This window comes from Peromyscus eremicus, chromosome 13 (genome assembly GCF_949786415.1).
Source record: "Peromyscus eremicus chromosome 13, PerEre_H2_v1, whole genome shotgun sequence".
Classification (NCBI taxonomy): Eukaryota; Metazoa; Chordata; class Mammalia; order Rodentia; family Cricetidae; genus Peromyscus; species Peromyscus eremicus.
The window spans coordinates 60,680,253-60,690,305 of NC_081429.1; the positions used below are offsets into that span (position 1 = coordinate 60,680,253).

At 43.8% G+C, this 10,053-nt stretch overlaps 1 long non-coding RNA gene across 1 annotated transcript; it reads right to left on the reverse strand.

Annotated features, from left to right (window-relative positions):
• Nucleotides 1-353: 353 nt before the first annotated feature.
• Nucleotides 354-5,566, reverse strand: LOC131923434 (uncharacterized). Its single transcript, XR_009382617.1, has 2 exons — nt 5,446-5,566; nt 354-843 (listed from the first exon to the last, which is right to left on the reverse strand). It is a non-coding gene; the product is annotated as an uncharacterized LOC131923434 (long non-coding RNA).
• Between the last annotated feature and the right edge of the window lie 4,487 nt (nt 5,567-10,053).

A 10,053-nucleotide genomic window follows, 5' to 3' on the forward strand; every position in this document is an offset into this window, starting at 1 on the left:
TTATAAATGGCAATGTGTTTTATAAATTACAAGATAAAGATAGTTGCTGTATTATGTCTTTGTTGACTAGTATATACATTAAAATCTATTTATTCATGTAGTTATTTCCCAGGCCTTGCCAGCTTGACTAGGGGTAGAGAGGTGTAGTGGGGGAGGAAATGGAGGGCTTTAGGCCAGAGGATACAAAGTAGCACATGGAGAGGATGGGCAAATACAAAGAGCTCATGCATAGTATGTGGACTATAGATAATACAACAGTACTGTGCTGGGGATTCACAGTAAATGAATGTATTTTCACCCTCGCTTGACATAACAAACCAAACCAAAACAAACAAAAAAAGGTAACTCTGTGAGATGATACTTAAGCTGTTTTACTACAGTGACATGCTGACTATAATTCACGGCATCACGCTGCGTCACTTAAATGTTCATGCTTTGTATGATGATTTGGATGTGGTTTGTCCTCCATTGACTCAAGTGTTGGAAACCTTGCCCCCAGGTGAGTGTGCTGAGGTAGCAGGGCTGTGGAGAGCCAATGAGAGCTGATGTGCGCTGATGAGCGGATGAGTTCGTGGGAGCACCATGTGCGGGATAGACAGTTCATCATGAGCTTGGTTCTGGAGAGAGCCGCTGTGTAAAGAGTGGGAGTGTATTCTTCTCATTCCCTTTCTTTCTTGTCTGCCCACCCATCCCTCCTTCCACTTCCGTGACTGCTGTGATCCAGTCATGGGAAGACAGTCCCAGGTAAGGAGGAACTGGTATGCACCGGTTGCGGGGGATGCTGAATTTTGTAGAGATCTTTGTGGCTGTGGCAGTCTGCTAGAACACCGCTGCTCTGCTTTGCTGCTTTGGGAAATGTTGATGCATGTTATCAAAACAGGTGATTTTTACGTTAAGGTACACGTGACTGAGCAATTCCTTTGTTCTTAGAATCTCTAAGGAGGACAAACATTCTTCAACTGGAGTGACCCCAAGCGAGTGCTCTACCTACATCTAGCCTCTTCATCCTATGTGTGAAGGCGATTCCCTTAGTGACCTCTAGCCCTTTGCTATGCTGTGACACTTTAATACAGTTCCTCATGTTTTGATGATCCCCAACCATAAAATTATTTTTGTTACTACTTCATAACTGTAATTTTATTACTGTCATGAATCATAATACTAAATATCTGTTTTCTGATGGTCTTAGGTAGCCCCTGTGACCCAAACAGGCTGAGATCCACAGGTTGAGAATGACTATTCTAAAGCCTCCTATTGTGTGTGCATGAATGCACATGTGCTCATGTGTTTGTGCAAGGGCACACGCATGTGCAGGGCAGAAGACAGACCCAGGCATTATGTCTAGGCACTCATGGGACCACACCTAGCTTGCTACATGGGAGGCGGGATCTGAACTTCAGTCATAATGCTTGTGCAGCGAATGCTCTTATCCAGTGAGCCGTTTCTCCAGCCCTAACACCTGGCTTTTCTTACATGGCTTCTGGGATCGAACTCAGGTACTTGTGCTTGCAAGACAAACCCCAGAGGCTCAATTATCTCCCAGCCCATCTTGTCTCATTTTTGGAGCTAATGTTTTTGTGGCCTGTTTATGATGCTGAGAAATGAGTCACTTGGGAGACAATCGGAGCCTTACAATCAGCTGTGGGGTGGGGGGCACATGCTAGAAACAGGTCCCACTCCACAAATCCCACCTGAATAGGTCAGGACTCTGAACCGGTGTTTTTAGAGATGCAAACCAATCAACAAACACTGTCAGGCACAAGGTAGCCTTTGGAAAGTTTCCCTTAGGAAACCAGGGGCCTTTTTCTCTTCTGTGCGTAATGAGGTAAAGTAGACTTCCGCCAACATTTGCTATCTCCCTCCAATGCTTCTGTTAACTGAAACCTCTGACCTGAGTTTCCTTATTTAAAAGTTATTCTGGTCTCTGTTAATCTGCTTCTCTTTCCATGACAGCCCCATGGAGTACTCTTGGAGTACTGGAAGAGCCTGCTTGCTCCACATAAGCCACGTGAGTGTTACTAATTAATTTCTCTTTTCACCTTTGAATGGGAGTTGCCTGAGATCAGGTATGTGATACGGTATATAGGTTTACAGATCTGGTCTATCGACATTGCAGCTGCTCCCTCTGGACAGAAACTGGATCCTGAAGGTTCGCAGCACTTTAAACAGGATGCCAGGGAAGGACTTAAAAGGAAGTAAGGAGAGATGCTCATGAGCCAGTTCCATGGAAACAGCTTCCTAGCTCTGGGCTCACGGGACAGAAGAGGCCCAAGCCATTCCTCAGCGGTTTCCTTTGTCATCTCTGCAACTCTGAGAGAAAGGATTCAAGTTCCTATAGTTCTGAACAGGAACATACATGGTGTTTACTCTGCCCAGGCTGTTTAGGAAGAGCACATCTGCACAAACACCCCAACATACTGTGTTCACACAGCCATTCTGGGCAGCCACAAAATCCAGGATTCCAACCCAATATGGTTTCCCAGATGGACGAGCTACCCCTTCCTCTTCACGCGTACAGCAAAAAGGCAAACGCCCTTCACTGCAGACAGTGGCAGGAGGTGGACGCTCTCCCCTTGCTCTCTCTGTAGAAATCTGTTTTCACATTTTAGAAAAGTAAAAACGGCAACTGGTAGAGTGGTACATCCCCGTGATCTCAGCACTGTTGGAGAAAATGGGATCAAGAGTCCAGTGCTAGTCACTACTACTAGCAGAGGTTTGAGGCCAGTCTAGGAGACAGGAGACATCAAAAAAAAAGTATTTTCTCTAAAATTGGATGTCAGTCATCATAAATAATAATTACATCTTAGCTGTGCTAAATAGTCTCTTCTATTCTTTTGGATTTTTGGATTTTTGTGTTTGTTTTTGACAATTACTTTCCCTTGGTTAAATGTGACATGTGACTGATTCTCTAGGCAGGCATTTTTCACCTTTCCACAAGCTGAGACAAGATCTTTTCCCTCCATTAGCAAACAGAACCGGAAAATCATCTCTGTGTGCGCTGTTCTGGCCTCAGATTGCCACTGTGTGACGGAAGCAGAGGGGGTGAGAGGTTGGCTATGCCTACCTGAATTTTTTGGATGGTTTAATAGATCGGAATGCCATTACATACCAAGGGATTTCCTGGAGGAAGCCAGCATTTGCCTGTTGAACTGTGTGCACTGATCTGTACCTTTTCTGAGTAAGATAAACCACCCAGTGATATGATCGGAGAAACTGTGAAACATTCCTCTCTTTACCTTAGCTTCCTGGTGCTTCCCCTGTAGAGAGTTGTGCCTGAGAGTTAACATGCACCAGAACGTATCCAGAAGACTATGACATACTCAGACAGCATCAGTCATCGCCCTTTGGCGGAATGTCGGCTTTGTCAAGATCTTTGCTCTTTCCTGATAATTCTTTCAGATAAAGGCACTTGGGGGTTAATGTTTGGATAGGTGAATAACCTAAGACACTGCCCATAAATGTAAGCCTGGGTGGGGAACCACAGAGGCCACAGGTCCCTGGGTGACTAAGAAAAGAGAGAGAGAACCGAATGTGATTGCATTAGCTTTTTAGGACCCGCCATAATAAAATATCAAGAACTGGGAGCTTTGAACAAAAGTTTGTCTCTAAGTTTTGGAGGTCAGAATCCCAAATCAAGGTAGTGAGAACACACACCCTCTAAGGGAGCTGGATAGGAGTCTGTTCCAGGCTTCTCTTTGACCTTTTGCTGCCTCAGGAGTTTCCTGGCTTGAAATGGCTATCTTCTCACATCTTCCTGTACGTGTTTCTGCTCAAATTTCTTTTATAAAGACACCCGTCATGTTGGACTCATTCCCATTCCACCATCCTGATGTTAACCTGATTATTTCTGTCATGTTCCTATCTCCAAATAAGCCTTCATGCTGAGGTGTGAGCGGGTGAGGACTCTGAGATATGAATGGGGGGGGGGCGGACAATTTGGCTTATAATGTAGGTGTACATGTGTGTATTATGCAACAGCCTAAGGGAGAAGGTACATAAAGATATCATTGCACTTGAATACAGAACTCACCTAATTCACATTATGCCTCAGAGTAGTTCTGCCTTTTCAGTGATCTTGTGCAACAATAAGCCATGGATTCACATGTCCTTGTGTGATCAAGAATACTGACTGATGAGGATGGTTGGTTGAATGTCAGAACTAGAGATGCAGGAAGCATTGAGGAGCAGGGCAAGCAGGTTAGGGATCTGAACAGGTGAGTGGAATGGAGAAACACCGAATCCAACTAGGCAAGAGGTCAGATATCTAAAGGAAAGATTTTTTTTTCTGTTAACTTGAAAATTATTTTATGTGTATAGTTATTGTGCTGGCTAGTTTTATGTCAGCTTCTTAAAAGCTGGAGTTACCTGAGAGGAGGGATCCTTAAGTGAGAAAATACCTCCATAAGATCAGGCTGCAGGCAAGCCTGAAGGCATTTTCTTAATTAGTGGTTGATGTGCAAGGGCCCAGTCCCTTGTGGGTGGTGCCATCCGTGGGTTGGTGGTCCTGGGTTCTATAAGAAAGCAGGCTGAGCAAACCATGTGGAGCAAACCAGTAAGCAGCACCCTTCCATGGCCTCTGCATCAGCTTCTGCCTCCAGGTTCCTGCCCTGTTTGAGTTCCTGTCCCAACTTCCTTCAGCAATGAGCAGTGATTTAGAAGTACAAGTCAAATAAACCCTTTCCTCCCCAGGTTGCTTTGGTTATAGTGTTTTGTCAAAGCAATGATAACCCTAACTAGGACCAGGGCTTTGCCTATATGCATGTTGTGTGCCACGTGTGTGCCTGGTGCCAACAGGGGCCAGATGAGGCCACTGGATCCTCTGGAACTAGAGTTACTGGTGGTTGTGAGCATCAGTGTGGGTGCTGGGAATTGAACCTGGGTCCTCTGGAAGAGCAGCCAGAGCTCTTAACCACTGACTGTCTCTGCAGCCCCTCTATGGACTTTTACTACAAAAGTATTCAGATGTTCAGAAAACCAGAGACTTGGAGTCTCAATCTGTACATTCATTTATCTGTACCAGTCATGCCTCTTTATTTTCTGTATTTCTGATACTTGAATCCCTGGTGGGTCCTAACTCTCTCAGGACCAACTTATTCTCAAAGATAATAAAAGCTAAACCTGCCGGGCGGTGGTGGCACACGCCTTTAATCCCAGCACTCGGGAGGCAGAGCCAGGTGGATCTCTGTGAGTTTGAGGCCAGCCTGGGCTACCAAGTGAGTTCCAGGAAAAGGCGCAAAGCTACACAGAGAAACCCTGTCTCGAAAAAACCAAAAATAAAAATAAAAATAAAAAATAAATAAATAAATAAATAAATAAATAAATAAATAAATAAAGCTAAACCTGAAAGCATACCTTTCATATGAAAACTAGCCAATCTAAACCCTAAATAAACTTGGTGTTCCTGAGCCCATTAAAATTATCTGAGTCAGTAATAAACTTGCTTACCTTGTCTTATGGTTTGAATATGAAGTGTCCCGAGAGTGTCCACGTGTTGAAGGCTTGGTCCTCATCTGGTGGTACTATGAGAGGTAACTGGTCTATGAGGAAGCTGACTTCATCAGTGGGTTAATCTGTAGAGAAATTCATAATGTACAGGCTAGTAGCAGGCAGAGTTTTGTTGGAGGAAGTAGGTCTCTGCTCTAGCTGCCTCTTTTTCTCTACTTCCTTGACCATGAGGCAGTTCTTTGATTCTCCACACACTCCCTGCCATGACACTGTGTCTTAACCAGGCGTGGATACAGGAGTAACAGAGCCTAATAATCAGGGACTAAACGTTTGAAACTATGAACTTCTTCCTGCTCCTTAAGTTGTTCACTCAGCCATCTGTCACAGCGATGAGAAGTCAAACCTAGAAACTGGTCTGGAGAAGGGTCCTTGTTGTGATTTTGCCTAATGGTGTGGCTCAGAACTGGCGAGTAGAAGTTCGGGGATGTCTGAAGAAGCTGGACAGAGGACGCCTAGCACGTTGTATGCAATCCTTGATGGGCAATTCTGGTGGTGCTCAGAAGACCAGAGTGCCAATCTGCCGTACAGGTTGATTTATAGAGCTCATGCTGGAATAAGGAAGCTGTTGGAAGTTGGACTCGTTGCCTTGCTTACATTTTGGCAGAGAACATGACATAAGACTCTGTGTGAGACTGAGTTTAAAACTGATAGGTAAGTTAATATGATGAGAAATTTCAAAGCAACTTAGCACTTGGGGTATTGCAAGGTATTGCCAGATGTCTTTACCCAACTTCATAGTGAGAATGGGAAGGGGAAAAAAAAAGGACTTGGAAATTTGTGGTTTATTCAGAAAAATCTATGTAAAGTTGGAGCTAAAGAAGGTATGGTCTGTGAGAGAGAACACAGTTAAAAAGAAGCCAAGCACTTAGCCCTGGAATTGGTAACATAGCTAAGAACATCTTAGGAATCAGCAGGACAGCTTGGGTAAGAAAGCATCTTTAGGGCATTCCTCCTGCCAGCACTGGGCCACTGGATGTGTTTTGTTTTTCTCAGGATTCATCTCACTGTGATTAGATTCCCAGATACTTAGAGAGTGCTACAGCTGCAGTCCAGATGGGCCTGTCCACTTCACCCACTGGCAGCAGTTCTTGGTGTCATCCATATGGTACTGCCTTTATGGGCATGTGGAACACAAGAACTATGGGGTCACATAGGCTTCCACCCAGGGAAGACAGGCAGTATGCGTATCAGGGCCAGAAGACCTGTAGTCTGAACCTGTCAGGATGATGTATGAAGCTATGAAAGTGGAGACAAAAATGCAGTGGAAACCCCGCAAAGTTAGATATGCCAGGAATGTGGAACGTCTGCTGAAGAATCTGAAGGTTGAAGACACACTAGCCTTTTGGGCTGTGTGGTAGTTTAAATGTCGTTGGCCCCCATAATCTCATAGGAATGGCACTACTAGGAGGTGTGGTTTTGTTGGAGTGGGTATGGCCTTGATGGAGGAAGTGTGTCACTATGCGGACAGGTCTTGAGGTTTCCTATGCTCAGGAGACCACCCAGTGTCTCAGACCATTTCCTGTTGCCTGCAAGTCATAGGACTTTCAGCTACTCCTCCAGCACTGTGTCTGCCTGCACACTGCCATGCTCCCCACCGTGATGATAATGGGCTAAACCTCTAAAACGGTAAGCTTGCCACTTCAATTACATGTTTTTCTTTGTAAAGAGTTGCCATGGTCATGGTGTCTCTTCACAGCAATAAAAACCCTAACTAAGACAGGCTGAAATAGAAAGAGCTAAAAGGGTCAGCCTACCCAAGACATTTGGATCTCAAATGGTGGAGCAGTACCCCAGATGTTAGACATGGAGCTGTAGGGTTTGAAGTTTTGTGGTTTTGATCTTCTTTTGGTCCAATTTTTCTTGCTATTCTGCTGTTTCTTCTTTTGGAATGGGAATGTCTATCCTGTGCCACTCTATGTTGAAAGTATATAAACTGTTTCTGACTTTTAAAAAAGATTTATTTTTGCATGAGTTCCTGATGCCAAAGGAGGCCAGAAGAGGGCATCAGATGCCCTGGAACTGGAGTTACAGATGATTGTGACCATGTGGGTACTGGAAATCAAGCCTGGGGCTTCTAGAAGAGCAGCTAGTACTCTTAACTACTGAATCATCTCTCTAGCCCTAGATTTATTTATTTCTATTTTATGTGTAAATTTTGCCTATGTGTATGTATATGCACCATGTGCATGCAGTGCCCTTGGAAACCAGAAGAGTGATCAGATTCCCTGGAGCTGGGGTTACAGATAGTAAACTGTCAAATGAGTGATGGGAACTGATCTCAGGGCCTCTGGAAGAGCAGCAAGTGCCCCTAACTGCTATGGTAGTCTCTCTCCCTACCCTCTTCTATTTTTATTTTTTTATTTTTTGTTTTTAACAGAACCTCTAGCTAGGAGTTTACCTTGAGTTTCAGAGAGGACTTTGAAGTTTGAATTTTGAAAAATGACTATTGGGGCTGCTGGAGACGGACTGAATGTATTTTTCAGTGCCAAGTGGACATGGGTCAGGGACCAGAGGAAGAATTCTGTGATTTTTTTTTTTCCTAATATGAGGTATCCTCTCAAAAGGCTCATATTTTGAAGTCTTGGTCCCTAGCTAGTGGCATGTACTAAGACATAATTGCATCACAGAGACACTATTTTATCAATGGCTTAGCAAATGAATGAGTTCATAATGAATGGGTTATTAGGGGTGGGGCCCCATTCAAGGAAGTTGGTGCCTGGGAGCAAGCCTCTGAAGGGTGCTCTTTGTCCCTGGTGCCTTCCTGTGTCTGTTTCTCTATGTCTCCTGTCGCTGATGAGCTGAGCTGCTTTGACACACTTTGCACCATGACACTCTGATCTTACTATGTGCCGTTCCAGAGCCTTGCAGCCATGGACCGAAGCCGTCAGGGTTACTCATTGTTCTCACTGGTGTTTATGACAGTGGCAGGGAGATCACAGACCTCATGTTTCTTGTCCTTTCAGGGAAACCACAGTGAAGGCCTTTCCCATACCCCCTCTCTCCTTTCTGCCCTGTGACCAACTCCAGGACTCCCTAAAGTGTCCCTGTAGTGATCCAGAGAGGGACACAATGTCAACTGTCGTCATCAGCAGGGAATGGAAGGTTCTCATGACATTTCACAGGGCACTCAGGGAAAAAATGTGAAGAAGTTGGTCAGGAGGAAGAGAGGGTAGTAAAAAAGCCAACAGGGGTATAGAGCAAATGACTAATGAAAATTCAGACTCATTGTGGGCACAGATTGGTAATCCTAGGACAGACTAAAGTGGAAGCTTGGTGGGACAGTAAAACAGAGATGCACACGTTCAGAAGTCTAGCACCCAGCTTCTTAAACTGTGGGTCACGACCCTACATGGGTTGCACTAATTGAATGTGGGGGTTGCAGAAAATTCAACAGTGAAAGGTTTCTGAACACTCAACAAACAAAAATTAATCTCAGATCACATGTGTGCTGGGTATGATAGTGTATGCCTGTAACCCCAACAACTGGGAGATTGGAGGCAGGAGGATGGGAGTCTAAGTCATCCTTGTCTACATAGCAAGTTTGAGGCTACCCTCGGCTACATGAGAACCTGACTCAATAGAGAGAAAGAGAGAGAGAGAGAGAGAGAGAGAGAGAGAGAGAGAGAGAGAAGGAGGAGGAGGAGGAGGAGGAGGAGGAGGAGGAGGAGGAGGAGGAGGAAAAAACTGCTCACATGAGGAATCACAGGTGTGTCTGGTGGCACTTGCCCAGGTTGCAAGGCTCACCTTGACTGTAGCCCTGGCTCTGATGTTTGATTGCACTGGATGCCGACATCAGTGAACTCTACCTAACACAGTTTGGGTCGGATTAGAGGCTGTTCTATACTATTGATTACAGTGCTTTTGTTGTGTATACAAAAGTTTTCTGTCTTTGTAGAACATTGTGGATTAATTATAAAAAAAACCAAACAAACACTTTTAATATTTTCTGGCTGTTCATATTTAGCTTGTAGTAAATTAGCATATATTCAGATGGTATTGTGTTAGAATGTTTGATTTTTAAAAATCTGTACTTGGGTTGTTGACTTGAGTTTTATAAAAAGTTATGAAGTGAATTTTGGTTTGGGATTAGGATAGAATTTCCAATAATCTCTACAGTGGCCCTAATCATACTTCTATCACTGTAATACATATTTATGGGAAGTAGCATTCATTGCTGAATTTGAATATCAAAATATTGATCAACTCTGAAAAACATTGAAGGTGCTCTAATTCTTGCAAGTATCAACTATTAAGACAAGTATGCCATCTCACTTGTATGTAAATTTTCTTTTATCTTTAATAAATGGTGAAATTATATGTATTCCAGTGAATTGTTTTAAGGTTAGTTCAAGTTCAGTAAATGTTTAATTTGCACACAGGTTTATATATGTGTATACCCATGGCTGTGTAAAACAACAACAAAAAAAAAAAACAAAAAAAAAACTGGGTCCAAAGAGATTGTGAGTTCAAGAAGCTCTTGTTAGGAAGCCCTGCTCTAGAGCAGAGAGGATGGAAGAGTCAGGCAAGGTGGGATATTTTTTAGACATA